The sequence below is a fragment of the Equus asinus genome, chromosome 1 (assembly GCF_041296235.1).
Source record: "Equus asinus isolate D_3611 breed Donkey chromosome 1, EquAss-T2T_v2, whole genome shotgun sequence".
Taxonomy (NCBI): domain Eukaryota; kingdom Metazoa; phylum Chordata; class Mammalia; order Perissodactyla; family Equidae; genus Equus; species Equus asinus.
Genome location: NC_091790.1, coordinates 166,610,293 through 166,633,792, shown reverse-complemented (window position 1 = coordinate 166,633,792; position 23,500 = coordinate 166,610,293). Strand labels below are relative to the sequence as shown.

At 37.8% G+C, this 23,500-nt stretch overlaps 1 protein-coding gene across 1 annotated transcript in view; it reads right to left on the bottom strand.

The window, feature by feature from the left end:
• GPR141 (G protein-coupled receptor 141) overlaps positions 1 to 14,231 on the bottom strand; it is a 75,136-nt gene extending 60,905 nt beyond the window's left edge. Inside the window, exon 1 of the mRNA XM_070511941.1 lies at positions 14,101 to 14,231. The gene's annotated coding sequence lies outside the window, so the exon portion shown is untranslated. The remainder of the gene's footprint in view (positions 1 to 14,100) is intronic.
• Between the last annotated feature and the right edge of the window lie 9,269 nt (positions 14,232 to 23,500).

Genomic DNA, 23,500 nt, shown 5'->3' with positions numbered 1-23,500 from the left:
GAAATCAAGTTAGTTAGGTAGTTAGATAATTGTTAAATAGATTAAGGGACTCTCCACCATCATAACAGCCTCCCCCCTACAACAAGCAAAGCAATCTCTAGAGGACGATAACACTACCCAGATCAGCAAATCAGCTCTCACATTTTTTATACACGGTGTCCAAATTTCAATAAATAGTAACAGGCATGTTGGAGGATAAGACTAAATAACCAAAACTATGAAAATAAACAGAAAATAGAAACAGGTGCACAAGGAGATACAGAATTGAGGGACTTTAAAACAATTGTGATTAACAGTTTGAAAAAATAAGATGAAATATAGAGAATTTTATATTTTATACTGGAATCTATCTTTTTTAAACTAAATAGAAATTCTGAAACTGGAAAATAAAATGATTAAAATTACTCAATTGATAGAGACTGATAGAAGATTAGACACAGAAGGTGAGAAAAGAAATAGGTCAGTAGGAAATAGATTGTAGAATAGAGGAGGGAAAAAGGGATAAAAACTACAGGAAAGCACACGGAAGACATAAAGGACACAGGGAAAGGGTCTAACATGCCCATAGTTGGTGTCCTAGAAAGAGAGAAGAGAAAGAACCGTGCAGAAGCAATATTTAAAGATGTAATAAATGAAAAAATTATATTATTTCAAAAAGACATAGACTTAAGAAGCACTATGAACACCAAACAGGATAGAAATTTTAAAAATCTACACCTACATACCTCATAGAAAAATTTCTAAAAGCCAAAAATGAAAAAAATAAATCTTAAAATTAGTTTGAAGGGGAAAAGTTACTTTTACATGAGCACTAATAAGAGTAAAAACAAACTTTACAATAACAATGGAACCCGAAGGAAATGAAAGAACATCTTCAAAATTATGAAAGACATCACTGCCAAGTTAGAATTCTTTATCCAGTGAATATCTTCATTATCTTGAAGACAAAATAATAACATTTTCAGATAACCCGAAACTACAAAAATTTGTAACCTACAGATATGAACTAAGGAAACTAGTAAAAGAAGTTGTTCTAGTAGAGCAAAAGCGCACCCAAAACGGAAGCCAGGGCGACATGCAGAAATGAAAAGCAAAAGAAAGAGCAAATATGTGGGTAAACGTAATAAATTGTGGAGATATAAGATAATAATGTCTAATGGGGTTCAAAATAGAAGTAGAATCAAAATACATGACAATAACAAGATAAAATACGAGAAAGAGGTAAATTCAATTAAAATGTCCTAAAATCCCTGAATCTTCTTGGTGGTGGTAAAAGTAATTTATTTTAGGCTTTAATCAGTCAAGAATGCTCATTGTAGGGGCCAGCCCAGTGGCACAGTACTTTGTGCTAAGTTCGCCTGTTCTGCTTTGGTGCCCCAGGGTTCTCTGGTTCAGATCCCAGGTGCAGACATGTCACCACTTGGCAAGCCGTACTGTGGTAGGCGTCCCACACATAAAGTAGAGGAAGATGGGCATGGATGTTAGCTCAGGGCCAGTCTTCTTCAGCAAAAAGAGGAGGATTGGCAGCAGATATTAGCTCAGGGCTAATCTTCCTCAAAAAAAAGAATACTGATTGTAATCCCTGAGGAAGCCACTCAAAAAATAACAACATATAGGGCTGGCCCCGTGGCCGAGTGGTTAAGTTCGCGAGCTCCGCTGCAGGCGGCCCAGTGTTTCGTTGGTTCGAATCCTGGGCGCGGACATGGCATTGCTCATCAGACCACGCTGAGGCAGCGTCCCACATACCACAACTAGAAGAACCCACAACGAAGAATATACAACTATGTACCGGGGGGCTTTGGGGAGAAAAAGGAAATAATAAAATCTTTTAAAAAAAAACCATATAATTAATAAGACAGAAAAATAAACAGAAAAAAATGAAACAATAAAATTGTTAATCTAAAAACTGCCCAAAGTAGAGGAAAAGACATATAAAATGAGTTGACAAATAGAAAATAAAAAATAAGAGGGTAACTTTAAACCCCTTAATACAGTAGTAATATGAAAATGAATGAGCATTCAAAAACAAAGTTTTTCAAACTAGATTCAAAAAAAGTACATGCAACTCAATGTTGATTAAGAGATACACCTAAAATGCAACACATAAAAACTAAAATAAAAGAATGAAAAATATGTAACATAAAAAAAATTTTTGAAAAGGCCAATATAGACATATCTGTTTTATATATTTATCAGACAAATTAACTTTTAGACAGGAAGCATTATTGGCAATAAACAGGGGAATTTCATTATGATGAAAAGGTCAATCTTTCTAAAACATTATAATTCTAAATTTGTCACAGTTTTGTAGTTTCAAAATATATAAAGCAAAATAATGACATAACTAAAAGGAAAATGGGCAGGGGCCGGCCCCATGGCCTACTGGTTAAGTCTGCTCGCTCTGCTTCAGCAGCCCAGGGTTTCACCTGTTCGAATCCTGGGCACAGACATGGCACCACTCATCAGGCCATGCTGAGGCGGCATCCCACATACCACAACTAGAAGGACCCACAACTGAAAATACACAACTATGTTCCAGGGGCTTTGGGGAGAAAAAGGAAAATAAAATCTTTAAAAAAAAAAAAAAAAAGGAGGGGCTGGCCCCGTGGCCTAGTGGTTAAGCTCGCGCGCCCCGCTGCAGACGACCCAGTGTTTCGTTGGTTCGAATCCTGGGCGCGGACATGGCACTGCTCATCAAACCACGCTGAGGCAGCGTCTCACATGCCACAACTAGAAGGACCCACAACGAAGAATATACAACTATGTACTGGGGGGCCTTGGGGAGAAAAAGGAAAAAAATAAAATCTTAAAAACAAAAAGCAAAATGGTCAAATTCATTATCACAGGGATTTTAATGAATGTCTCTTTGTAACTGATAGACCAAGCAGACAAAAATTCAATATGGATATAGTCAATCTGAGCAATGCAATCAATAAACTTGACCTAATTACATACCTTATGCCTAGCAAAAGTAAAATTCACATCAAATGCCAAACCAATAACCCAATGATACATATAAAGGAAATCTCAACAAACATCAGAAACTAAAATTATACAGAATACATCTTCTGACAACAGTGCGGTTAGACTAGAAATTGATAGCAAAAAAGACATTAAAACCTTCACATGTTCGAAAAGTACTTGATATACTTCTAAATAATTCAAAAGCTAAAGAAATGAATACAAATGGAAATTAAGAAATATTTTTCTTTGAATGATAGTGAAAATTCAACTTATCAAAACTTTCAGAATGCAACTAAAGCCATACATAACACTTATATTAAGAGTGAAAAGTTGAAAATAGATCATCCAAGCATCAATCTCCAGAAGTTTAAAAAGAAGTGAACCCAGGGAGAGCAAAAAGGAACAAATAAAAGTTAAAGTAGAAGTCAATAAAACATAAAACAAAAGTGCACCAGAGAAAATCAATTTAAAAGTTGGTTTTTACTGATTTATTTTTATTGCAGTAACCTTGGTTTATAATATTATATAACTTTCAGGTGTGCATCGTAATATATTTTAAATTCTGTGTGGATTACGTCATGTTCACCACCCAGAGACTAATCACAATCCATCACCACACACATGTGCCTAGTCACCCCTTTCCCGCCTCCCTCCCCGCTTCCCCTCTGGTAACCACCAAGCCAATCTCTGTTGCTACGTGTTTGTTTGTCATTGTTTCTACCCTATACTTATGAGTGAGATCATATGGTATTTGACTTTCTCCCTCTGACTTATTTCACTTAACATAATACCCTCAAGGTCCATCCAAGTTTTCACAAACGGCCGGATTTCATCATTTCTTATGATGAGTAGTAGTCCATTGCGTCTATAAACCACATCTTCTTTATCCATTTGTCCCTTGATGGGCACCTAGGTTGCTTCCAAGTCTTGGCTATTGTGAATAATGTTGCGATGAACATAGGGGTGCGTATATCTTTATGCATTTCTGCTTTCAAGTTCTTTGGATAAACACCCAGCAGAGGAATAGCTGGATCACATGGTAGATCTATTCTTAATTTTTTGAGGAATCTGCGTACTGTTTTCCATGGTATCTGGACCAGTTTGCACTCCCACTAGCAGTGTATGAGTGTTCCATTTTCTCCACACCCTCACCAACACTTATTGTTTCCTGCCTTGTTAATTGTAGCCATTCTGATGGAAGTGAGGTGGTATCTCATTGTCGTTTTGATTTGCATTTCCCTGATAGTTAATGATGTTGAACATCTTGTTATGTGCCTGTTCATCATTTGTATATCTTCTTTGGAGAAATCTCTGTTCAGATCTTTTGCCCATTTTTTAACTGGATTGTTAGCTTTTTGTTGTTGTTGAGATGTATGAGTGCTTTATATGTTTTGGATATTAACCCCTTATCTGATATGTGGTTTGCAAATACCTTCTCCCAATTAGTAGCTTGTCTATTTGTTTTGTTGATGGTTTCCTTCGCTGTGCAGAAGCGTTTTAGCTTTTTCTTTTGTTTCCCTTGCCTGGTCAGACATGGTATTAAAAAAAAATGATGCTAACACCAATGTTGAAGAGCATACTGCCTATGTTTTCTTCTAGAAGCTTCAGGTTTCAGGTCTTACATTCAGCTCTTTAGCCCATTTTGAGTTAGTTTTTGTGTATGGTGTAAGATAACACTTTCCTTCTTTTCCATGTGGCTGTCCAGTTTCCCCAACACCATTTATTGAAGATGCTTTCCTTTCTGCATTGTACATTCTTGGCTCCCTTGTCGAAAAATTAGCTGTCCATAGATGTGTGGGTTTATTTCGAGGCTCTCAATTCTGTTCCCTTGAGCTGTGTGTCTGTTTTGGTACCAGTACCACGCTGTTTTTGTTACTACAGCTTTATACTATATTTTGAAATCAGGGAGTGAGATATCTCCAACTTTGTTCTTGTTTCTCAGGATTCCTTTGGCTATTTGGGGTCTTTTGTTGTTCCATATGAATTTTAGGATTCTTTGTTCTATTTCTGTGAAAAATGTTGTTGGAACTTTAATAGAGATTGTGTGAATCTATAGATTGCTTTAGGAAGTACACACCTTTTAACTATGTTAATTCTTCCAATCCAAGAGCATGGAATATCTTTCCATTTCTTTGTGTCTTCTTCAACTTCTTTCAACAATCTTTTATAGTTTTTGGTGTATGGATCTTCCACCTCTTTGGTTAGGTTTATTCCTAGGTATTTTATTCTTTTTGTTGCAATTGTAAATGGGATTGTATTCTTAATTTCTCATTCTGCTACTTCGTTGTTAATGAAATGCAACTGATTTTTGCATGTTGATTTTGTTTCCTGTAACTTGATTGTATTCATTTATTATTTCTAAAAGTTTTTTAATGGATTCTTTAGGGTTTTCTATATGTAAAATTATGCCATCTGCAAATAGTGACAGTTTCACTTTTTCTTTTCCAATTTGTATCCCTTTCATTTCTTTTTCTTGGCTGATTGCTCTGGCTAGGACTTCCAATACTACGTTAAATGAGAATGGTGAAAGTGGGCATCCTTGTCCAGTTCTTGTTCTTAGAGGGATAGCTTTCAGTTTTACTCCATTGAGAATGATATTAACTGTGAGTTTGTCACATATGGCCTTTATTATGTTGAGGTATTTTCCTTCTATGCTCCCTTTATTTAGAGTTCTTATCATAAATGGAGGCTGTATCTTATCAAATGCTTTCTCTGCATCTATTGAGAAGATTATGTGATTTTTATCCCCATTTTGTTAATGTGGTGTATCACATTGATTGATTTGCAGATGTTGAACCATCCCTGCATCCCTGGAATAAATCCCACTTGATCATGGTGGATGATCTTTTCAATGTATTGCTGCATTTGATTACTAGTATTTTGTTGAGGATTTTTGAATGAATGTTCATCAGTGATGTTGGCCTGTAATTTTCTTTTTTTGTGTTGTCCTTGTCTGGTTTTGGTATCAGGGTGATGTTGGCTTGGTAGAATGAGTTAGGAAGCTTCCCCTCCTCTTCAGTTTTTTGAAAGAGTTTGAGAAGGATAGGTATTAAGTCTTCTTTGACTGTTTCGTAGAATTCACCAGGGAAGCCCTCTGGTCCTGGACTTTTATTTTTTGGGAGGATTTTGATGACTGTTTTGATCTCCTTACTGGTGATTGGTCTGTTCAAATTCTCTACTTCCTCTTGATTCAGTCTTGGAACATGTATGGTTCTAAGAATTTATCCATTTCTTCTAGGTTATCCAATTTGTTGGCGTATAGCTTTTCATAGTATTCTCTTATAATCTTTTTTATTTCTGAGGTGTCTGTTGTAATTTCTCCTCTTTCATTTCTGATTTTATTTATTTGAAACTTCTCTCTTTTTTTCATGGTGAGTCTAACTAAAGGTTTGTCAATTTTATCTTTTCAAAGAACCAGATCTTGGTTTCATTGATTTTTTCTATAGTTGTTTTCATCTCTATTTCATTTATTTCTGCTCTGATTTTTATTATTTTCTTCCTTCTGCTGATTTTGGGCATTGTTCTTTTTCCAGTTCTTTCAGGTGCACTGTTAGATTGTTTAATTGGGATTCTTCTTGTTTGTTGAAGTAGGCCTGAATTGCTATAAACTGAACCACTTTTGCTCTATCCCATGGATTTGGGCATGTTGTATTTTCATTTTCATTTGTCTCCAGGTATTTTTTTATTTCTCCTTTGATTTCTTCATTGACCTAATCATTTTTCAGTAGCATTTTGTTTAATCTCCACATTTTTTTTTTGATTTTCTGATTTTCTTCTTGTAATTGATTTCTAGTTTCTTGCGTTCATGGTCAGAAAAGATGCTTGGTATTATTTCAATCTTCTTAAATTTATTGAGACTTGTTTTGTGGCCTAATATGTGATCAATCCTGGAGAATGTTCCATGTGCATTTGAAAAGAATATGCATTCTGCCGTTTTTGGATGGGATGATCTATATATATCTACTAAGTCCATCTGGTCTACTGTATCATTTAAGGTCAATGTTTCCTTATTGACCTTGTGTTTGGATGATCTATCCATTGTTGTAAGTGGAGTATTAAGTCCCCTGCTATTATTGTGTCACTATTTCTCCTTTTATGTTTGTTAATAGTTGCTTTATATATTTAGGTGCTCCTAAATGCATAGATATTTACAAGTGTTATACCTTCTTGTTGGATTGTTCCCTTTATCATTATCTAAACGCCCTTCTTTGTCTTGTTACAGGTTTTGTTTTAAAGTCTATTTTATCTAAGTATTGCTAGCCCAGCTTTCTTTTCATTGCCATTTGCGTGGAGCACCTTTTCCCATCACTTTACTTTCAGTTTGTGACTGTATTTAGGTCTGAAGTGTGTCTCGTGTATGCAGCATTTTTATGCGTCTTGATTTTTTTATCCAATCAGCCGCTCTATGTCTTTTAATTAGACCATTTAGTCCACTGACATTTAAAGTAGTTATTGATAAATATGCATTTAATTGTCATTTTGTTACTTTTTTCTGGGTGTTTTAGTAGCTCTTCTCTCTGTCTTTCTTCTTCTCTTGCTCTCTTTGCTTGTGGTTTGATGGCTTTCTTTAGTAATATGTTTGGTTTCCTTTCTCTTACTTATTTGTGTATTTGTTATAGGTTTCTGGTTTGTGATTACCACGAGGTTCATATATAACATTCTACATATATAGCAGTCTACATTGAGTTGATAGTCTCTTTAGTTTGACCTCCTTCTAAAAGCTCTAGTCTTTTACTCTTGTCCTCTCACAGTTTATGTTTTTTATACCATGTCTAACCTCTTATTTTGTGTGTGTATATCCATTACCCTCTTATCCTTGAAATAGGTAATTTTAGTACTTTTGTCTTTTAACCTTCATATTATCTTCCTAGTGGGTGGATCTGCTTCCTTTACTGTATTCTCAACTTTACCAGTGATTTTATTGTCTTTTTTTTTTATAATTTTCTTATTCCTATTTATAGTCTTCTCTTTCCCACTTACATAAGTCTCTTTAGTATTTCTTGTAGAACTGGTTTCTTGGTGATAAACTCCTTTAATTAGTGCTTGTCTTGGAAACGCTTTATCTTTCCTTCCATTCTGAAAGATAACCTTGTTGGATAGAGTATTCTTGGCTGTAGATTTTTTTCCCCTCTTCACTTTAAGTATGTCATGCTTCTCTCTTCTAGCCTGTAGGGTTTTGGCTGAAAAGTCAGCTGATAGCCTGATGAGGTTTCCTCTGTATGTCACTTGTTGCCTTTCTCTTGCAGCTTTTAGAATTCTCTCTTTATCTTTAATTTTGGACATTTTAATTATAATATGTCTTGGTGTGGACCTCTTTGGGTTTACCTTGTTTGGTGCTCTCTGTGTTTCCTGTACTTGGATGTCTGTTTCCTTCCTTAGGTTAGGAAAGTTTTCAGCTATTCTTCCTTCAAATAGATTCTCTGCCCCTTTGTCTCTCTCTTCTTCTTCTTGGACACCCATAATGCAAATGTTAGTGTGCTTGATATTGTCTCAGAGTTCCCTTAGACTCTTCTCATTCTTTTTAATTCTTTTTTCTTTTATTTGTTCAGCTTCGGTGATTTCCTCTAGTTGTTCATCCAGCTTGCTGATCTGTTCTTCTATATCATCTACTCTGCTATCAAGTCCCTCCAGTGAATATTTAATTTCTAGTATTGTATTCTTCATTTCTGATTGGTTCTTTTTTATATTTTCCAATTCTTTGTTGACATTCTCACTGTGTTCATCCAGTCTTCTCCCAAGATCAGTGAGCATCCTTATCACTTTTTGCTTGAACTCTTTGTCAGGTAGGGTGTTTATTTCTGTTTCATTTAGCTCTTTTTCTGGGGTTTTGTCCTATTCCCTTGCTTGGAATGTATTCCTTTGCCACTTCATTTTGCCTCTTTCTCTGTGCTTATATCTATGTATTCGGTGGGTCAATTATGTCTCCTGTTCTTCGAGAAGTGGCCTTATGTAAGAGACAACTTTTGAGGCCCATCAGTGTGCTTCCCTCTTGTCACCAGCCAAGTGTTCCAGGAGTGACCCCTGTGTGAGCTACGTGTGTCTTTCTGCTGTGGCAGGGTTGTTTTTGCTGCAAGTATCCAGGGAGTCTAGGTTTTTCCCCCTGGCCAGCTGTTCGTAAATTGGGTTTGGGGAGCCCCAGCAAAGTTGGCTGCAAGGTCTAATAGCTCACTCCTGTTGTAGTTTTTCTGTTAAGTGAGTAGGCATCCAGTGTGGCTTGTTGCTAAGCTTAGGTGCTTACAATTTCTATAGGCCTTAGGCTTGCAAGGCCGTTGCCAGCTCTCTTAGGATTGCAGCTGAGTAGGGCTGGTCTCAGGCACAGAAGCACCCAATTGTTTCAGGCTGTAGAAGGCAGGGCCCATCCCCTATGAGGTTGTTTGAGAAGCAAAGATCTTCTGCCACTGATAAGCCCCACTCCCCATAAGTCCACACACACCATCAACACAGTCCTGGCCCTTGTACATGTCCCGACCCCCTGGAGCGTACTCAGTCACCCCACTGCAGATGATGCCACACTCTCCACCAATGCCCTCACATTCCACTTGCTCTTCACATTGCCCTGCCCCACAGAGATGGACATACTTACCTGCCTGTAGAGGATCGAGGCACCCAGTCTATGCAGGCCAACAAGTAGCCTGACGGTTTGCTATTGAGTGGCGCCAGTCCCTGGGGTAGATTGCCTGCCCTGGGTAAGCTGGATTAAATTGGTGCTCTAGTGGATGTGGCAGACCCCTGGGCTAACAAGCCAAGGGAAGAACTCCAATGGTGTCTGCCAGTGTCTGTGTCAGCACACCTGTACTAGATCACATCAATGGTTGCTACCAATGTCTCAGTCCCCAGAGAGGTCTCACCTCTCACTGAGATGCACCCAGAGCCCACCAAGTGAGTCTCTCTTCACCAAAGGACTATGCACCTTTCCTTCTGGTGATTTTACATTGCTTTCTGAGATGGATGAATTTGTGTGTGGGCCCTTTAAGAGCTGGGTTTTTCCACTTACGTCCGATAGCTTTTCTGGGGGTGTTCCTTACTGTAGTTACTAGCCAGCAAAGCCAGATATTATGACACTCGTCTCTCTTGTGCTGAGTCTGAAGTCTGCTTACAAAGGTAACGTGCTCCTGCTTGGGTCCCACACTCCTCTGAGGAAGGCTGTATACCTTAAAGTTGCTCCCAGCTAGATGGCTGTGAAGCTCCATGGCTTGCAAAGGTGGGTTTTTCCCCCCCAGAAAGGAACTCCTGCCTCTTCCATCTCAGTCAGGACTGTCCCTTGTTGTGGGAGTTCTTTGTATACAGTTTTCAGTTCTCTCTCAGGGGTAATTTTTCCAAGAATAGTTGTAACCTGGTTGTGTTTGCAGGAGGGGGTGAGTTCAGACTCTGCCTATGCTGCCATCTTGACAAGATCTCTCTAAAAGTTGGTTTTTAAAAACTAATAAATTTTATAAATTCCTGGAAATTTAAGATTAAGAAAAAAACTATGGGCACCAAATACCAATATCAAGAACGATTCTTACAAAAGAGAGGCTTAACTATGGATCCCACAGTTAAGAAAATGAAAACAAAGGCTATCACAACAGTGTTAGGGTAATAATTTCAATGAAATAGTGAAATGGTTTAAAAAGCCATAATTTGCCAAAATGCCACAAGAAGAAATGTAAAATAAAAATAGTTGAATATTTAGTAAAGAAATTGAATAAGTAATTAAAATCCTTTGAAAAAAATTTTAGGTCTGATGGCTTTACTAATGAATTCTTCCAAATATTTAGAAATAAAATCAATCTTACATACACTATTTCAGAGCACAGAAAAAGAGGAAGAATTTCCCAAGTCATTTTTTAAGGTCATCATAACTTTGATAGCAACACTGGTAAGAACATTACAATAAAGGACCCATGAGAGGCCAACTCTCTCATTTATATAGACCTAAAACTCCTATATAATATTAGTAAAGCAAATCCAGTGATATATAAAAATTACAACACTTTATGGGCACATAAGAATTATTCCAGGAAGGCAGCGTGGTATATATAAAACGTGAAAATCAATGAATGCAATTCACCATATAAACAGAATAAAGGAGAAGAATCATATGATCATCTCAAATAGAGGGAGAAAAATCACTCAGTAAAATTCAATGCCTATCTACAATATTTAAAAAAGAAAACCTACAAAGTATAGAAAGATATTTACAAAATCCTACATCAAACATCATGCTTCACTGAGAAATAATGGAAGCTTTCCTCTTGATAACAGATATAAGTCAAAGATGCCTTCTGTCACTACTTGGATTCTAATCTAGGACCTATTCTGACCCAGTGTATGAGGCAAGACAATCAATAAAAGGTATAAGAATTAGAAAAGAAGAAACAAAACTGTCTTTATTTGCAAGTGATGTGATTTTAAACATAAAAATTCCAGAGAATCTACAGACTTATTGAATTAATTTGTTAATTTAGCAAAGTCAATAGTTACATGTTAATTTGCAAACATCAATTATATTTCGCACTTGCAACACACAAGCAGAGAATACAATTTTTAAAATAATACTATTTAAATTAGCATCAAAGAGCATTAAAATAAATCTAACAGAAAACAAGCAAGTCTTCTATGTAAGAGAATATGAAACAATGAGAGAAATCAAAGACCGCAATGAACAGAAGTCTATACCTTGCTTTTGGATAAAAATTCAGTATTGTGAACATGCCAGTTCTCCCTCAAAACTGTCTATATTCAATGTATTTCTAATCAAAATCTAAACAAATTTTCATGGAAATTGGCAAGCTGATTTGAATATTTATAAGGTATCATAAAGGGTCTAAAATGTCCAAGACAATTTTAAAAAGGGACATATTGGAAAGATTTTAATTACTAGATATCAAGGTTTATTTTAAATCTAAAATATTTCAGACAATATGGTATTGGCACAATAATACACAAATAGACCAATGGAACAGTATAGAGTCCACAAACTAAATCCACACATATATGGACATTTAATTTACAAAACAGTGGCGGTACAGAACAGTGGGAAATAATGATCTTTTCAGTAAATGGAGCTGGGTCAATTGAACATTCAAATGGAAGAAAAATTAATCTTCACTCCTTACCCCACATTACACATAAAAATCTGTTCCAGATAGAGAGTTGATCTAAATGTGAAAGGCAAGATGACAAGATTTCTAGAAGTAATAAAGAAAAATATCTTTATGATCTTGGGGTATAGAAAGTCTTTTTTAGGATACAAAAACCACTAATCGTTAAAGAAGATACTGATAAGTTGAACTATATTAAATAAAATTTTATGTCCAGGAAAGACATTATCAAGAGAGTCAAAAGGGTAAACCATGGAGTGGGAGCAGATTTTTAGAGTTCATATAACTCACGAAGGACTCATATCAAATATGTATCAATAAGAAAAAGACGAATAATACAATAAAGTTATTATATGCAAAATTTGTGAAGAGGCAATTTGCAAAAGATTTCCCAGAAAACGCATAACATGTTATTCATCTTTATTAGTGATTTGGGAACTGCAAGTAAAAATTGCAATGAAATACCACTAACTATACATCAAAAAGCTGAACTTTAAAAGACCCACAATACCAAGCATTGAGGAGATGTGGAGTAAATAGAATTTTCATACACTGCTAGAGAGAGTGGAAAAGTAGTACAACTAAAGCTTTACTTCTAAAGCTGATCACACACGTATCTCATGAACCAGCCATTGCATTCCTAGATAACATATCCAACAGAAAATGCATCTGTACGTGTGCAAAAAAATTACAAGAATGTTTATAACAGCCCAAGTCTGGAAACATCCCAGATGTAAGTCAAAAATAAAATGTGTTACAAAAAAAAAAAATTGTGGGATGAGTAGAATTGCTCTTACCATGAAGATGAGTGAAGTAATGCTACATGCAAAAACATGCAGTTTGCAAACAGTTTGTTGATAAAAAAAAAAAAAAAAAGCCAGACCCAAAAGAAGTCACTATGTGATTACATTTATACAAAGTTTAAATACTGGTAAAACTGACATATGATGTTCTAAGTCAGGAGGTGGTTGTTACTACTGGGGACAAGTGGGAGAGTGACAGGAAGAAGGAGAATTTCTGTGCTATCTCTTAACCTGGTGGTGGTTACTCAAATGTGCTCACTTTGTGGTAATTCATCTGGTTGTACCCTTATAGTCTGTACACTTTTCTGTCTATACATTATATGAAACAACAAAAGTTCAGTGCTATAAGTGATTGAACACTGATTATCTTCGGTTCTATTATTTCCAAATAAGAGTTCAACCAACATTCTCTTTTCTTCCTTTAGGCTTCAGATGGGACAGCCTCGTTTTCCAAATTACTTAAATGCTACAGCTCATTTTCCTGAGTATGATGCTAACGCATACTCTTTCTCACTTTGAGATATGTTTGGCCAGTGCTTCATCCTCACTGAAATAAGTGCCAGAACAATTAGCTCCAAATCCATATTTAGAGCTCATTTGGAACAAATTTGCATGTGGCATTTGTGAGTTTCCAGCTCTTACCTATTAAATCAATATACAAAGTAAACTCTGGTTGAACTCTGCTGCAGATCTTCAAAATCATCTTATTCACATAAAATGAATAATTTCCAATGTTGGGACCCTGTATAAAAACGAGACTGCTGGGGGTCGGCCCTGTGGCCGAGTGGTTCAGATTCCATGTGCCCCACTTCAGTGGCTCGGGTTCGTGGGTTCAGATCTGGAGTGGAGACATACTCCACTCATCAGCCATGCTGTGGAGACATCCCACATACAAAATAGAGCAAGATTAGCATGGATGTTAGCTCAGGTTGAGTCTTCCTCACCAAAAAAAAAGAGACTGCTGATGAGAACACGTCAAATATTTCAAGGGCAGAGGAGGGATCTGAGAAGTGCAGAATCACAGTGTCTAAAGATACCCACTAATACTGGAAACACCCTTCCGAGTAGTCATCCAATCTCTGCATGCTCGTCTTCTGACAACTCTGACATCTACAGTTATTCATTACTTACAAGCTGAAATGACTCACTGTACCATCTACCCACAACTTCGATTCCCCCTTTCTGGCCACAGAGAAAAAGCTTAATCCCTTTTCTAGACAACAGCCCTGCAAGCACTGCACGCTATTTACCTTGTCTGGAATGAGTCTTCTCTTTCCCATATCTGGAGCTGTAGTCTTGTTAAAACAATATTCACATGGTGTAGCTTTAGGTTCCTCCACCCTCCTGACTACTCTGCTTTCAATACCCTTCAGTTTCTTTTACTTCCTCCTTCTTAAGGGTTCATCTAGAACAGCACCAAATGCTTTCAGTGTGCTCTGACCTGTGAAATGATGTCTCTTGTTATGTGGCGCTTTATTTAAGAGATGGCTATAAGCACATCTTCTACCATCCTGTGCTTTTAGACCCAAGAGAAGACCCTTGCATTCATCTTTACAGAACTTTATTTTGCTCCAGGCCTTTTCAGAACTTTTTGGATGCTAAATCTGACCACCACATCTTCATTCAAGTTGTCCAACAGGACAGAACTGAAGTTCGAGGCCTTCACCAGCCACCCAAATGCTTCCAAGTGGGCACCAGTTCATTCATGAATGCCCTTCAGCTAGTTATTCTCCAAACATCAAACAGCCTGTGCTTGCAGATTATGAATATGGCCAGCGGCGACCATGCCAAATGCCTGGATGAAAGCCACATAACCTATGTCGAATGAATGTTGTTCATCTTTATTCTGGTAACCTGCCCAAGATATCCTGTCACTTTCCAGCCACATGAATTAGGATGCGGACTCTGCACTCACAGTGAACACAAGGATTTGGAAGTTCATCTGCATTCAAGTTCCTCCCTTTCAGTTAGGAAACTGAGTGTCCTTAAAGACCATGTAGACTCCCTGAGCCTCATTTTGCTAATTAAGAAAATAAGATAATTGCATACACCTCTACTGTAGAAATTTTTTGTTTGTTTTATGATTTGTGTGCACTTGTATAAAGCAGCACTTTTCCTTTAAGGTGTTCCATGAACTTCAAACTCTACATGCAGAGTGTTCTGAAACAGAAACCATCAAACATCCCCACCAGTGCAGGGGCCCAAGAGTCACTCCCTCACTTCTCAGACTATGAGGAGTTCTACTTACATGCATGACAAAATATTCTAAGGTGTTTTAGGGCAATTGCTATGGTGACAAATGAATTTTATCGGGGAACATAAATGCACCTCAAATCTATACTTCCTCTCAGCAAAGGACTAGATCCAAGGCCTATGTAATTGTCAGGAGACAAGTTTCATGGTGCCATTTTTAAAGCAGAACTTGATTTTCTAGAAGCAGCAGAGCAGCAGCCTCTGCATTATGGGAGACCACACTCCTGTAAACATAGGGGAAGAATTTCAATTTTCAATGTATTTATTCACCAATAAATTTCAAACACACACACACACGTATACACATACACACACAGCCCAAATAGATATCATAATTGAATCACCAGACAAAAAGTTTTATTCCAGGCTAAGCCAGGCCAGCACCCAATCATAAGCTTCAAGCATACCAACCCTGTTTACAGAAATAGTCTTGGACCTGTATTTTTGACCTGCACCTTAACTTCTTGCCTCAGCTTCCATCCACCCAGCCCATCCACCCAGCCCTTTTTTTTTTTTTTGCTGAGCAAGATTAGCCCCAAGCTAACATCTGTTGCTAATTTTCATTTTTTTTTTTGCTTGAGGAAGATTCACCCTGAGCTAACATCTGTGCCAATCTTCCTCTATTTTATATGTGGGTTGCCACCACAGCATGGCTAATGAGTGGTGTAGGTCCACCCCCAGAATCTGAACCTCCAAACTTGGGCTGCCAATGAAGAACATACTGAGATTAACCACTAGGCCACAGGGCCAGGCTCCTCCATCCATCCAGCTCTTGACTGGCTTTGTCTCCATTTAGTGGCCCTGTGCTTGCTCCTTGTAGCTGAAGGTTGATGTGGCTTCTTCAGTTCCAGGCAGCCTGCCGACCTGATAGAGCCCTAGCCTGGAACTCATCATCAACAGTGGTTTCCTTGGTTACCTAACACTCACTCCCTAAGTGAGAGGTTCAGAGAGTTCCCCTGAAAGTGTCCAACTCTTGCCAGGGAAATTTAAGAGACAGTCACAGTGGGCCTTGACTTAGCAGCCCCAGAAGTTTCATTCTCGTTAAAAAAAAAATCCCATGGTTTCCTGTTTATTTAACATCTTTGTCTCAATCGTCTATTTTGGTCACTGCATCTTTTGAGTACATTTTTTTCTTATAGGGTGAATTTATTAACTTATTCAATGAATGCTTATTTACAGGTATTGTACTTAACAGCACAGCTCCAGAAGCTGCCTGTCCATGTGATTGTGCCTTTGCTGAGGAACTTGTGATCTGCTTGTGCAACATCACTCAAAGACCTTATCACACTGGCCAGCACTCTGCTTGACAATGTCTCTTTATTTTTGAATTCCTTCACCTTGATACACAAGTCTTCCCATTTACACATTATTTCTCATTTGTTATCATTCCCAATTTGTACACCCAGACCTTAATTTACCTACCATAAGAAACTCTTTTGTGTAATTCAATATCCATATTTTGTGTATAGTTCAAAGAAGAAAAGGTCCTTGAAATTAGGGGCTATGATTATCTACAACTGATTGACAAACACTTAGCACAATAGCACAAACTACATTGTAAATGCTCAATAAATGTTTGCATAGTTGGTGGATGGATGGGTGGTTGGATTGATGGATGGATGGATGGATGGATGGATGGATGGTTGGATCCATAGATGGATGGATGGATGGATGGGTGAATGGATGCTTAGTATGTGCTAGGCAGATATTAAGAATTTCATATAAAATAAACGAGTCACAGGGGTGTAATGTACAGCATGATGACCATAGTTAACAATATTGTATTGTATATTTGAAAGTTGCTAAGAAAGTAAATCTTAAAAGTTCTCATCACAAGAAAAGAGATTTGTAACTATGTGTGGTGATGGATGTTAATTAGACTTATTGTGGTGATAGTTTCACAACATAAATGAATATCAAATCATTATGTTGTATACCTGAAACTAATATAATGTTACATGTCAATTATATCTCAATTAAAATAAATAGGTAAGAATTTCATAAAATTTTGTATATTATCCCCTCAATAATTCTAGGGGGTTGGACCTATTAGTCTCATTTTATAGACGGGAAAGAAAACTCAGAAATATTATGGTAACTTGCTCAAGGCTATTGTTAACAAATACTTGTTACTTTTTAATATGTTATTCAGAGTTGTATTACTGATTAATGATTAATAATCCTATCAGCTATCATCTACTGAATACCTATGTTTCCAATAAGTATTTTCTTCACATTGTCTTATGTAGCTCTCAGGCAATGCTGTGAGATAGAGCTATTATTACATACATCCATTATAAGTATTCTTTAGTGTCACTCTCCAAAGTGTTCTATACTTCATGACAAGGTAAATAAGAGATGTGCAATGCTATCTTTTCACTAATTCACACTTATCTCTTCATGTCTAGCCCAGGAAGTAGAGCATAAAAGAACCTCTGCTTCTGCTTTCCTGGAAACAGTACTACCCAAAGCAGATAAAATCAGTAGATATCTACAGTTGCTTCTCCAGTTCCTCATTACCAGAGAGATAGTCATCTGGATCACTAAATGGTCATCACTAAACTAATTTGAATTTATCTCCCATTAGTTATAGGGTCAGGATAAGATCTTAAAAAAGTATATATTTGTTTTCTCTTATGCACTATCTCAGACTATTAAATAGCTGGTTAAATGGGGAAATTTTTATGGTAAGATGACTCAACTATGAATTAGGTTCATCTAAATGTCATCATTCCTAATTTTGTTTTATTTTTATTGAGATATAATTTACGTATAACATTATATTAGTTTCAGATGTACAACATAATGATTCAATATTTATATACATTGTGAAATGATCACCACAATAAGTCTAGCTAACATCCATCCCCATATGTAGTTACAAAATTTTTTTTCTTATGATGAGACTTTTAAGATTTACTGACTTAGGAACTTTTGAACATGCAATACAGTTTTATTAACTGTAGTCACTCATTGTTCCTACATTAGCTTTCCTAAAAGAGTCTGATAGCTCTCACAGGCTTTCTTTACTTTTTAAAAATCTGAGTTCTCTCTCTTCTTCCACCTGAATCACTTCTAAATTCCTATCCTGCAGTTGCTTGTTTCCTCTTTCATCTGGTCTGCCCTATTACCAATGCTTTCTATTACATTCTTCATCTCATTCATTGGGTTCTTCAGATCTAGAATTTCTGTTTGGTTCTTATTTGTAATTTCAATCTCTCAGGTAAAGTACTCCTTTTGTTCATTAATTTATTCCTGACTTCACTGAATTGCCTTTCTGAGTTTTCTTGCAGCTTGTGGAGTTTCTTCATAACAGCTATTTTGAATTCTCTACCAGTTAGATCACAGTATTCCACGTTTTTGAGTTTGGTTGCTGGAGAATTGTCATTTTCTTTCTGCGATATGATATTACCTTGACTTTTCATAGCATTTGGTGAAATGTGCCTCTGCTGTTGCATTTCAAGTAGGAAACACCTTTCTTATTTGTTTACTTTGAGGGCTTGGTTTACTTTGATTCTAAGTTTGTCTGGAAATTAGAAACCTTTCTCTTGTTTTCCAGAAGGTGGTGCTATAGCACAAGTTTTTGGTTTCCCTCATCCAGCTGACTCGATGCTACACACTTTTACTTTCCACTTTCTCTGCCAGAGAGTGACTGCAGCCACCACTGCCACTACCACAATCCCAGCTTATTGCACTGTCAGTTCTGGGGGGTGACACAGCCTTGGCCTGTTTTTCCCTTTCCTCTGCCTCCAACTCATATCTATCGTGCTCCAACGGCTTGCTGAGTTCTCCTATCAGGCTGGCTGGACCTCCATAAATTTTCTAGCTCCCATGAGTGCTCAGCTTTGCACCCTCCAGATTACCTTTTTCCTGAAGGTGGCAAGTAGTGGTGGGGCAGGCTTATGAACCCCTTTGATCCACAGCCTCCTCTGAGTTCCTGCGTAGGAACTTTCAGATGCACAGATGCGTGATCTCCCCACATCCTGGTGTACCATGCAAAGGCACTTTTGTTTGGTTATGAATGTTCAGTTAGTTATAAATCAAAGAGAAGAGAGAAAAGGAACGACTTATGCTGCTGTGATGCTGACATCACTCTCTTCAGAAACTTCCCTTTAAAGAGGTATGGCCTTAGAGTGATTAATTTTTCCTGGTTTGCCCAGACTTTCCTAGTTTTAGCACAGAAATCCCACATCCCAGGAAACTCCTCAGTACCCAGCAAGCAGGGATGTTTGGTCACCCTGCTCGGCCCTTCCAAACAAGCTTCTAAGATCTGATACAGTTCCACACAAAACTACCACTCCATGAAAACCTGTGAATACAAAACTCTATTCTTCAGAGAAAAGCACATTTCTTTTCTATTTATTAAATATTCCATCTTTGTGAAAATGCAAATCTTAAATAATATGTCTCCGTCCAGGTCAGCCTTTATCGTGATGGTGATGATGCTGAAAGGATGATTGCTCACCAGCTATGGTGACACTTGTAAAAGATGATGCTCATCGGGTCATGGCCAAGACACAGCTCCTCAGTGGCAGAGACTGGTCTCCAACCAGCTGATGCTGCATCACAACCATGTAGATATACTGAGAGTTAAACCTCCTATCCCTATGGTGCCGATGGACTGGGTTATCTGTGGGTACACCCCGTAACAAGGCCAGTGTCTCCAGCGGTTACTCAATGGTGACCCCAGCTTTAGGGCTTTAGGCTCTCCACTGGACAGGCACACAACAAAGTTTCCTTTAGTTTGAGTTGAGTTTTATCCACACTGATGCACTCGTTCATATTTTGTAGCACATTGTTATTCACCATTCTTGTGCCTTAGTATGAATGAGCATCTTCAGGAAGCATGTGTCATGTTATGGGATGCTCTAGGCAGGGGTCAGCAAACTTTTCCTGGAAATGGCCAGATAGTGTATTTTAGGCTTTGAGGACACATGAGCTCTACCACAACTACTCAGATCTGCTGTTATAAGGCAAAAGCAGTCATAGACAACACACAAATGACTACGTTCCCATAAAATATAAAAACACTCAGGAGGCCAGATTTTGCCTGAGGGCTGTAGTTTGTGACTTCTGCCATTAACAAAAAAAGTTGTAGTTAGACACAGAGGTCTAGAAGAAACAGGTGTTAAGCCATTCTGGAGAGTGTAATGTAAAATCTAGTTTTATACCTCTTTAGACTGCTGAAGGTTTCAAATCATTGAAATCTTGGTCCAATTGTAAAACTCTTTGGGCCACCTCAGACACTTCACAAAAGCACTGCCATTCTTACATCTTGCCCAGGAAAATTGTGGGAAAGTAGGTGTAGATCTTCTGAAATTCATCTGGATGAAAAAAGCTTTTTTCTCTGCACTATTTTTGAGCATATAAACTGGACAGAACCTCTAGTTTAAAAGTTTTGCATGAATAAACATCTCATCTGAATGCTAGTGCTAACATTTTTCAAATTTTGTTTTTAACTTAAAGACTGTCATTTGTTCAACTGGTACACTGTGGGCTTCACGATCATGCTCTTGCCAGCCACAATGCACTAAATTTCCCATACCTTTCAGGGATCTGCCTGAGTGACTGTGGATTGCCTGGAAGTATGAGTGCCTGTAGCCAGGTATAGTCTTGAAGAACACTTTGTTCTGAAATGAGTTTTAAGCTATAACATCACACATTTTCAATATCAGGGTCTTGTTAAACCAGGCAACGATTCCTACCCTAACAGAATCATTACAAGCAAAATGGTCTCATTATATATAGGCTTTTTAAAACTCATACTTTTAGAGATTTTAAAACCTATTGCCTGATCAGTTTCCCATTCTTTTCCTCAACAGGTCCTCAAATAAAAGTGACCCCTATTTTGGCTGCTCACTGCTCCTCTGAAGTAGCAAATCTCTTTTAAAATGTCTCTGCCACATTAATTTTAGAGAAATTTGTCATAAGAAAAAATCCTTTATTCACATAAGCAAAGTCTAAAGGGGAAGCACGTGTTTATTATACCAGAGAAAGTTCATTCAGATAAAACCTTTCTTGGGAACATAGGTTCAGATAAGTCTCTAACTCAGCTGCTTTTGGCAGGTGGTTCACTGGGGACATACCCTACGACTCAGCTCTGGTTTAATGATCCCATAATGTCTGCAGAGCTATCACACAGGGGTGTGAAATTGTGGCAAACTCCTGTATGGGTTTTTCACCGTGGAAACAGTCTAGAGACACTATCATAAAATTAACAGTTTCCCTAATAAAACACATCTACATTTTAATATCCACCACAGGTCACCAGCCCCAGCAGAGCAGGGATTTTGAGTCTGCCTTCTTCCCCTCACCAGGTGCCAGGTATAGGACAGCTATTCTGAGTTCCAGAATAGATTATACAGCCATCCACCAGAAGACGTTCAGAAATAACTCACCCCAGGAGGCCTTCCACATCCATCTCAGAAATAGCCTGGCTGATCTTAGAAAAGAATTGTGAGCAGTGGATGGTAGAAGCTGATGGTCCACTCACATTGGCAAACACATCCATGCCTTCATTGTCTTGGTCAGCCAAAAAACCTTAACATAGACAAGAAAATACTGTAGTCTCCCCTTATCCACAGTGGATATGCGCCAAGACCCCCAGTAGACACCTAAAACAGCGGATAGTACCAAATCTTATATATACTATGTTTTTTCCTATACATACATACCTACGATAAAATTTAACTGATAAATTAGGCACAGTAAGAAGTTAACAACAATAATTAATAATAAAACAGAACAATTATAACAAGATACTGTATTAAAAGTTATGTGAATGTGGTCTTTCTCTCTCTCTCAAAATATTTTTGTGCTGTATTCATCCTTCTTCTTGTGATGCTGTGAGATGATACAATACCTATTTGATGAGATGAAGTGGGGTGAATAATGTAGGCATTGTGACATAGCATTAGGCCACTAATGCCCTTCTAACGATAAGTTAGAAGGAGGATCATCAAGCCATAATGATGTTGATGGTTGGATGTCAGGGGCAGAATATATAGATGTTTGGAGATCCAACAAATGGATGATTCACATCCCAGGTAGGGTGGAGTAGGATGCTGTGAGATTTCATCATGCTACTCAGAATGGTGAGCAATTTTAAACTTATGAATTATTTATTTCTGGAATTTTCCATATATTTTCGAACCGTGGGTGACCTCAGGTAACTGAAACTGCAGAAAGTGAAACCACAGTTAAGGGGGATGAAATAAAATGAATTCCTATGAAATACAAAACCAACCCCATTAATATTAAAGCTCACCTTGACCAGAGCTTCAAACAGCTCCTTGGCCTACAGCTTCCCAAATACAAAGCAAACACTAGCTTTGCTGATGGCAGCAATGCCTCTGAGAATAACTTTTTTGCATGAAGTCAAAGACAACCTCTACAAACCCCGTCAGCCTAGTTATCCCTCTGCAGTGAATCCTGAAAGACTCTTCTTTGTATCTCTTAGGCCATTAATTCATTCTATATTCGTGTCAGCTGTGCAATTTAATTCATCTACTGTTTTCTTTTTAATTTCCAAGAACTCTGTCTTGATTTGTAATAGCTATAAATCCTCTTTTGTTAATGTTTTTTACTGTTTCCCCACTAACTCTCCTTCCTTGCATGTTTCGTGTGTTTTCATGATATCAGTGCCTCTGTTTCACACTATTAGTGATGCTGGCCCTGATATCAGTTCCCCTACGTTAAACCCAACATATATGGGGTTAAAACCAAAGCACTCTTTCTCTGATTACTCCCCAGGCTCCTGGGTCCCTGACTCCAGAATCTACTATCCGCCATGGAGACAGACAGCCAAGGTCAGTCACCTGGATTCCTTATCACCTCCTTCTCCTCCCTGCAGGCAGTGTCCCAAGGCCCAATACAGGCTGGTGGGAAAGCTCAGACCAGCAAGGCCACTGACTGCCCACCCTCCTTCTCTACAAACAGCTGCATTCCTCACACACTTTTAAAACCCCTCACTTCCCATCTTTCAGAGAGACAGGATGAAACAAGACAAATTTGAGGGCTCACTCTCGTCTCCCAGCTGATGTCATCTGAAATAAAATTCCTTTCCTTGCTGTAAGCCTGGTGTTTCCATTTTTACTTGGCCCCTCTTGTGTGGCAGGTAAGGAACTTACGTTTGTAGGCACTAACAATTGTTTTCTAGACGTTTTTCAAGATTTAGAACTCCATGGACCTATTTTGAGTTGAGGTTTAAAACACTGTCGATCAGGAGTCTATTTTCATTCCCAAGGGGGAATACTCATTCCTCTACTCTGACCAAAAGTCCTGACCACGGACTAGTGGTATTTGTTGAGAGGAAGAGCAGGGATGAGGCTGGGCTGAGTGTGCAGAAGGCCAAGTGAATAGAGTAGGGTTCTCCACTCTTCCTGTCAACCAAATGCT